Below are 9,191 nucleotides of genomic sequence, written 5' to 3'. Positions count from 1 at the left end.
ATACTGTTTTTTAGGTTTTTCTCTGTTCTGGCTTGTGTCAACACTTCATTACACTTTAATTATAAATAACATTCTATTATATGGATATCCCATATTTTGCAAATTGATTCTTCAGTTGATAGACACTTGTGTCTACTATTTTGAGTGTCATGAATACTAATGCTTTGATCAATTATATACAGACTTTAGTATGGGTATATGTTTTTAATTCTCTTTGGTATGTACTTAGGATTGAAATTGCTGGGTCATATGGTAAACCTATGTTTAACATTTTGAAAAACTGTGAAACCGTTTTCCAAAGTGGCTACATCATTTACAATCCTACCATCAGTGTGTGAGCATTCAAATTTCCTCACATCTTCACCAGCACTTAATTTTGTCTCTTTGTTAAGTTAGCTTATTTTTTAAAAAATAAAAACAATCACAGCATTTGTTGTCATTTGGTAATAACAAAAATGTAATCAAAGTGATATAAATGAATGTTCAAGGACTACGCCTGCAACAAAGAACACCTAAAAAACACAAACCGTATGGCCTCTCAACAACTTCTTGCTTCATTTGTCACTTCTAGTTGGAGACACTTTGGAGGAGAGTAATATTATCTCCTTTTAGCATGATCCGACCTAGTTGTTTTCTTGACTTTGTTTTAGAATTAATTTCTTCTGCACCATCTAATAGAAGGTTCATATATTCATCAAAACCAATGATACAGCCCTCTATCCGCATATTCACTTGCTCATAAAATCACACCTGAATCTGAGATCTATTTTGCAAGTATCTGAAGATGAGGTTGATGGGCTGCACCATCACCTTCTGCACTTTTTGGCCCTGACTGTGGTGCACCATGCTTGCAGTTGACAAAAGACCTCACTACATGCCATGTTACCTCAAAAAGCTACTTCTCTAAGTTAGCTTCTTTACTAGGTTTAAAGAAGCATTTTACTGCACTTTTGATATGCATGTCTATATTGAAAATGTTGAGCTTTTCCTGTGTGTGAAAATTCACCATTTCTGTACACTTTTTAAATTGATTTATGTTTAGAGAAGGGAAGGGAAGAAGAAAGAGAGGGAGAGAACATCAGTGTTTTTTCACTAGGATTATACTAATATCATGGAATATATTTGGAAATGTTCTCTCTTCTTCTATTCTTAAAAGTTGGTAAAGAATTGGTATTATATATATTTTAAACACTTGGAAGGATTCACCAGTAAAGTTATCTGGGCCTAGGTTTTCATTTTAGTAAGTTTTTATTAATTCAGTATCTTATAGATCAATTCAGATGATCTATTTCTTCTTTAGTTAATATTAGCAGTTTATTTCTTTAAAGAAATTTGTCTATTTGAGTGAGGTTACCTAATTTGTTACATACAACTTATAATATTTTCTCATTGTTATTTTCATTTCTTTGGGTTAGAGAACATACTTGCTGTTTTAATAGGGATTCTAGTGATTTGAGCCTACTCTTTAAAATTATCTTGGTTAAACTGTTGTTAATTTTATTTATCTCTTCAGTCAAGCAAGTTTTTAATATCCTTTTTTCTAGTATGTTCAATATTTGAACATTTCAAGGACAATTCTTATTGACATTTCCCTTGTTTGTGGACCATGCTTTCCTGTTTTTTGCATGGCTTGACTTTTTGTTGAAGAGTGGGTACTTAAAATAATATAGCAGCTCTTGAAATCATATTCTCCATTTTCTTCTCCGAGGTTTATTATTGTTGCCACTTGTGGTTGTTTTCATCGCTGCTTCTACCTGCTTAGCAACTTTCTTTCATTCTATAAAGTCTGCATCCTTTGCTATGTGCTGTTATTGAAGTCTGCTCAGCATGATTGTCAGGTAATGATTTGACAGAAGTTTCCTTAAATTTTTAAACCAATGTCTTCTAGATTTTTCGGAGGGGTTTTCTGTGTGTTTTGGAGACTATCTTTAAGATTCTGTTAATTTTTGTTACCAAACAAAAGTGGGGTTTGGCTGCCTGCCACCAAACACAGTGTAAGACAAAGGTTTGTGGGGAAAGAAAAAGGTCTTTATTAAAATATTGCACAGTTTGGGGGGTCGGAGGACCTCCTAGCTCCAGGCCAATCTCACACAGACCAAACCCAGCCACCCGCAGAATCAGAAAGTGTCCAGAAATTCTACTCCATCCTTGCTCCATCCTTATCTGTAGCCCGACTGCTAAGCGACTGCTCTCTGGCTTCAGTCTCCGGGCCCCGGAGACTGCACGGGGCCATCACTGCCATAGCCACACTACAGCTTCCCACCATGGGGGCCCGGGGCCGCTGCCAACTGCTGCAGCCAGTCATGCAGAGGCTCTGTCTGCGGGGCCTGGCACTGCCAGGTCCTACAAGCGCCCCGGCTCACACATCCATGCACGGATCCCAGAGAAGGAGAAGGGAGAGTGAGGGGAGGAAGAAAGCACATGTTTCTCCTTATCCTCCATTTAAATCTCCTGGTCGAAAATTTTGTACGCTCCAGAAGGGTCCAGCTTGCCCAGTCTATCCCGTCCTTTTTCCCAGGCTAGACGGGCAGGTGAGTACCTCTCCCTGCCACTATGTTAATCTTTAGGTACACACGTGCCTCTGGTTTCCCCTTCATTCAGGAAGCAAAAGTGGGTAGGAGAGCTTTTTCCTTTGTCTATCACATTCCAGCCTTGTGCAGACTCTATGCAAGGCTTCCTCCTGCTGCATCTCTGCCTGGGGAAGAGACATCTGTTCCCACGTGTCTTGCCAGGTCAGTTGTAGGGGCAATCCAATGCTGTCACTACATATCTTGTTTCCCTTTTACCCAGGGAATGCAGCCTCTCCTCCCACACCATGTGGCCCCTCCCTCACCCAGACCCTCCTCTGCACAGCGATCTGGCTAGATCTCCCTGTATCATCTTCATCTTTTCTTTATTATTTACTTCCTGCCTCAATGGCAGCCACAGATGACAGGTTAGAACCTTCTCAGGTCGCTCCTGGACATAAACAAAGCCCTGCACTTGCATAGGGCTGTCTAGATTCCCAGGAATATATCTGAGATGTTCAAGTCCTATATTGACACCTCATTCTCCAGCTTTAAATTTTTGGCTAGGACTCTTATTGGTCCTGGTATTGCCTCCTCAGTCATCTGTAGTATCAGGCAATTGTCAATGATCATTTTCAGGACATGCCTGGGGAAGAGATTATTCACAGTGAACAAAGTCTAAGTCAAACCAATTAGAACAAGCCCAGTGGATGGGATTTTGGAAGAACTTCCATGTAGGTGAAATCCTGACAGTTCTCTGGAATTGGAGCTTTTCATGGAGCACTATGTGTTCTGTCTCCTCTAGTGGTGCTTGGCTGCTGATTTTCAATGCTATTGTGATTATAAATCTGTTTTGTTTGTTTGTTGTTTGTTTTTTGCTTGTTGGTTTTACTTCTTTTGGTTGCTATGATGGCTAGAATTGAATGATGAGAATAGGACAACCTATAATGTTCTAACAGTTGCTTTTCTTTTTGAAGCTATTTTTCTTTAGTGAAAGCTTCTCAGATTGTTGCAAACCTTTGGCTAACTTCCAGAGTACTGAAAGTAGATTTTGACAATTTTTACCAATACTATCATTGCTTTTAAAGAGAGTAAAACTTTGGAGGTCTGTATGATGCCATTTTGAAAGTGCTTCCTAGGGACTTTTAACATACTTAAGAAATAAAAATATAGTAGTGTGGCAAGTGCATGGGGGAGGGGTATATAAGTGTGTTAAATGGTAATGGAAACAATACAATAATTTTTTTCTTAAAGTAAAATACCGGGAAGGCATTTTTTTTCTTTTTTGCTTTCTTCAGTTAATAGTGATTGCAATATACCAGGTTTGTCCAGAAAAAGTCCAGCCATTGTTACTAAGATATAATGAGAATGGTTTGTGTAACAACAGTATAATCTGGCAGCCAAGAAGAGTGGACTGGAATATGCATGCATGAACAAAGATGACTTCACTATACTAGTCAGTAGAGGCAGTAGATGCTGTTGGGTGAACATGTGTACTGTGTGACTGTCACATTCAAAATGACTGAGTAGAGCAATGAATCTGCATCAAATTTTGCATTAAGCTTGAACATTCCTCCAGGGAAAGTATTCTGATGATTCAGAAGGCCAGAGCTATGGACAGCTGGTGATTGGCAGCTTCATTATGACAATACACCCCTCATGTATCACATCTTATGCAGAGCTTTTTTCCAAAACATCAAATCACCCAGGTGACTCAGCCCCCTTACAGCCCAGATTTGGTGCCAGGTAACTTCTGTCTTTTTTCAAAACTAAAATCACCTTTGAAAGGGAAGATATTTCAGACCATTGATGAGATTCAGAAAAATATGATGGGGCAGCTGGTGGTGATTGGGAGAACTGTGTGAGGTCCCAATGTGCCTACTTTGAAGGGGACTGAGTCATCATTGTCCTAGGTACAATGTTTCTTGTGTCTTCTGCAATAAATGTCTATATTTTTCATATTATATGATTGTATATCTTCTGGACAGGCCTCATATGTGGATACTTAATGAATATTCGTTTAATATCAAAGTTATCAATACATTATCTTTATTGTTGATAACTTGCAAGGCAATATATTTTATTTTTTTATTTATTTTTTTTTTTATTTTGGTTTTTCAATTACAGTTGTCCCCTTTTCCCCCAATTTCTCTCCCCCACCCAGCCCACCCCCTCTCCCGCAATCATATCCCTCCCCGTTGTCTATGTCCATGAGTCTTTTATACAGGCTCTTTAATTAAACCCTTCCCTTACTTATCCCCCTTCTCTCCCTCTCCCCTCCCCCCTATTGACTGCTATTCTGCTCTTTGTTCTATTTAGTTCCTTTGTTTGTGTTGTTCTTTAGTTTCCTGTATTAGGTGATATCATATGGTATTTTTCTTTCTTTGCCTGGCTTATTTCACTAAGCATAATTCTCTCTAGTTCCATCCATGTTGTTGCAAATGGTAGGAGTTCCTTCTTTCTTTCTGCTACATAGTATTCCATTGTGTAAATGTACCACAGTTTTTTGATCCATTCATCTACAGATGGGCACTTAGGTTGTTTCCAGCACTTAGCTATTGTAAACAGTGCTGCTATGAACATAGGAGTGCATAAGTTCTTTTGAATTGGTGTTTCAAGATTCTTCGGGTATAATCCTAGTAGTGGAGTCTCTGGTTCAAAAGGCAGTTCCATTTTTAATCTTTTGAGGTAATTCCATACTGTTCTCCATAGTGGCTGCACCAGTCTGCATTCCCACCAACAGTGCAGTAGGGTTCCCGTTTCTCCACATCCTCGCCAGCACTTGTTGCTTGTTGATTTGTTGATGATGGCCATTCTGACTGGTGTAAGGTGGTATCTCATTGTGGTTTTTATTTGCATCTCCCTGATGGCTAATGATGTTGAGCATTTTTTCATGTGTCTATGGACCTTCTGTATGTCCTCTTTGGAGAAATGTTTGTTCAGGTCCCTTGCCCATTTTTTAATTGGGTTGTTTGTTTTCTTGATGTTGAGTCGTATCAGCTCTTTATATATTTTGGAAATCAGTCCCCTGTCTGTGATGTCATTGGCAAATATGTTTTCCCATATGGTTGGTTTCCTTTTCATTTTGCTGATGTTTTCTTTTGCTGAGCAGAAACTCTTCAGTTTGATGTAATCCCATTTATTTATTTTTTCCTTTATTTCTCTTGCTTTAGGAGATGTATCCGTGAAGAGATTGTTACGTGAGATATCTGATATTTTCTTGCCTATGTTTTCCTCTAGGACTTTTATGGTGTCACGGCTTACATTTAAGTCTTTGATCCATCTTGAGTTTATTCTCGTGTGTGGTGTAAGTTGGTGGTCTAGTTTCATTTTTTTGCATGTCCCTGTCCAGTTCTCCCAGCACCATTTGTTAAAGAGGCTCTTCTCACTCCATTTTATGTTCCTTCCTCCTTTATCAAAGATTAGTTGACCATAGAGGCCTGGGTTTATTTCTGGACTTTCTATTCTGTTCCACTGATCTATATGTCTGTTCTTATGCCAGTACCAGACTGTTTTGATTACAGTGGCTTTGTAGTATTGTTTGATATCTGGTGTTGTGATTCCTCCTGCTGTGTTCTTCTGTCTCAAGATTGCTTTTGCTATTCGGGGTCTTTTTTGGTTCCATATGAATTTATGGAGTATTTGTTCTAGGTCTGTGAAATATGTCATTGGTATTTTAATAGGGATTGCATTGAATTTGTAAATTGCTTTGGGTAGTATGGCCATTTTGATGATGTTGATTCTTCCCATCCAAGAACATGGTATTTGCTTCCATTTATTTGTTTCTTCCTTAATTTCTTTCTTCAATGTTATGTAATTTTCAGAGTACAGGTCTTTTATCTCTTTGGTTAAGTTTACTCCTAGGTACTTTATTTTTCTTGTTGCTATAGTAAATGGTATTTTCTTTTTTGTCTCTGTCTTTGCTATTTTATTGTTGGTGTACAGAAATGCCTTAGATTTCTGTATATTTATTTTGTACCCTGCGATTTTGCCAAATTCACTTATTATATTGAGTAGTCTTTTAGTGGAGTTTATAGGATTTTCTAGGTATACTATCATATCATCTGCATATAATGAAAGTTTCACTTCCTCTTTCCCAATTTGGATTCCTTTTATTTCTTTTTCTTGTCTGATTGCTGTGGCTAGGACTTCCAACACTATGTTGAAAAGGAGTGGAGAGAGTGGACAACCTTGTCTCGTTCCTGAGTTCAGGGGGAATGCTTTCAGTTTTTGTCCATTGAGTATGATGTTGGCCTCAGGCTTCTCATATATAGCCTTAATTATGTTAAGATATGCTCCCTTTATTCCCATTTTGCTGAGTGTTTTCATCATAAATGGGTGTTGAACTTTATCAAATGCTTTTTCTGCATCTATTGATATGATCATGTGATTTTTGTCTTTCATTCTGTTTAGGTGATGTATTATATTTATTGATTTGCGAATATTAAACCATCCTTGCATCCCTGGAATGAAGCCCACTTGATCATGATGTATGATCTTTTTGATGTGTTGCTGGATCCTGTTTGCCAATATTTTATTGAGGATTTTAGCATCGATGTTCATCAGTGATATTGGCCTGTAGTTTTCTTTCTTTGTTGTGTCTTGACCTGGTTTGGGGATTAGGATAATACTGGCTTCATAGAAAGAGTTTGGGATTTTCCCTTCTTCTTGGATTTTTTGGAACAGTTTGAGGAGGATAGGAGTTAGTTCTTCCCTGAATGTTCTGTAGAATTCGCCTGTGAAGCCATCCGGTCCAGGGCTTTTGTGTGCCGGGAGATTTTGGATTACTGTTTCAATTTCCTTCTTTGTTATTGGTCTGTTGAGACTTTCCACTTCTTCTTGATTCAGTTTTGGAAGGTTGTATGTTTCTAGAAATTTGTCCATTTCTTCTAGATTGTCAAATTTCTTGTCATACAGTTGTCTGAAGTAATTTCTAACTATCATTTGTATTTCTGAGGTATCAGTCGTGATTTCTCCTCTTTCATTTCTGATTTTGTTTATTTGTGTCTTCTCTCTTTTTTTCTTGATTAGACTGGCTAGAGGCTTGTCGATTTTGTTGATTTTTTCGAAGAACCAGCTCCTAGTTTCGTTGATCTTTTGGATTGTTTGTTTAGTCTCTATGTCATTTAGTTCTGCTCTGATCTTGATGATTTCATTCCTTCTTCTTGCCCTAGGCTTTGTTGTTGTTGTTCTAGTTCTTGTAGCATTGTGGTTAGGTTTTTTATTTGAGATTCTTCTAGCCTTTTCAGATATGCCTGTATTGCTATAAACTTCCCTCTCAGGACTGCTTTTGCTGTGTCCCACAGGTTTTGGGTTGTTGTGTGCTCATTATCATTAGTTTCTAGAAATTTCTTGATTTCTTCTTTGATGTCATTGTTAACCCATTCATTATTTAATAGCATGTTATTCAATCTCCATGAGTTTGGGTGTCTTTGATTTTTTCCTCTGAGGTTGATTTCTAGTTTCAAGGCATTGTGATCTGAAAAGATGCTTGATATGATTTCAATTTTCTTGAATTTGTTGAGGCTTGTTTTGTGACCTATCATGTGGTCTATCTTTGAAAATGTCCCATGTGCACTTGAAAAGAATGTATATTTTGCTTCTTTGGGGTGAAAAGTTCTATATATATCAGTTAGATCCATGTGGTTTAGTGTGTTGTTCAATGCCAGTATATCCTTGGTGTTTCTTTGCTTTGATGATCTGTCTATTGTTGATAATGGAGTGTTGAAGTCCCCTACTATGAGTGTGTTGTTGTTGATATCCTTTTTGTGGTCTTCTAGTATTTGCTTTATGTATTTGGGTGCTCCTATGTTGGGTGCATATATGTTTATCAAAGTCATATCTTCTTGATGGATTGTTCCTTTAAGTATTATGAAATGTCCTTCTTTGTCTCTTTTTATTGTCCTTGCTTTGAAATCCATTTTGTCTGATATGAGAACTGCTACCCCGGCTTTTTTTTCCGGTCCGTTTGCTTGGAATATTTTTTTATATCCCTTTACTTTCAGTCTGTGTAAATCTTTTGTTTTGAGGTGTGTTTCTTGTAGACAGCAAATATGTGGGTCCTGTTTTCTTATCCATTCCGTTACCCTATGTCTTTTAATTGGAGCATTTAATCCATTTACATTTAAGGTTATTATTGACGTGTATTTATTCATTTCCCTTTGTACCTCTGTTCCTCTCCTCTCTTGTTTTTTCCTTCTTTTTTCTTAGAACAGTCCCTTTAGCATCTCCTGCAATGCTGGTTTGGTGGAGATGTATTCTTTCAGTCTTCCTTTGTCTGAGAAACTCCTTATTTCACCTTCTATTTTGAATGAGAGCCTTGCTGGGTAGAGTATTCTTGGTTGTAGGCCTTTGTTTTTCATTGCTTGAAATATTTTTGACCATTCCCTTCTGGCTTGTAATGTTTCTGTTGAGAAATCAGTTGATAGCCTTATTGGAGCTCCCTTGTATGTTATTTGCTGCTTTTCTCTTGCTGCTTTTAGGATTCTCTCTTTGTCTTGGAATGTTGCCATTTTAACTATGATGTGCCTTGGAGTGGGTTTTTGGGGGTTCCTCTTGATTGGAACTCTCAGTGCTTCTTGGACTTGCATAGCTTTTCCTCTCATCAGGTTCGGAAAATTTTCTGTCACTATTTCTCCTATCAGATTTTCAATTCCATGTTCCTTTTCTTCTTCCTCTCGTATT

The 9,191-nt window shown here is 37.8% G+C and overlaps 1 pseudogene; it reads right to left on the bottom strand.

Moving 5' to 3' along the window:
• Positions 1-553: 553 nt before the first annotated feature.
• On the bottom strand, positions 554-846 carry LOC150007263 (small nuclear ribonucleoprotein E pseudogene; annotated as a pseudogene).
• Positions 847-9,191: the final 8,345 nt, after the last annotated feature.

Source organism: Furipterus horrens, unplaced genomic scaffold, assembly GCF_987537825.1.
Source record: "Furipterus horrens unplaced genomic scaffold, mFurHor1.1.pri manual_scaffold_6, whole genome shotgun sequence".
NCBI classification, from domain to species: Eukaryota; Metazoa; Chordata; class Mammalia; order Chiroptera; family Furipteridae; genus Furipterus; species Furipterus horrens.
Note: the sequence above shows the minus strand (reverse complement) of the source record. Positions and strands in the feature narration are given on the sequence as shown.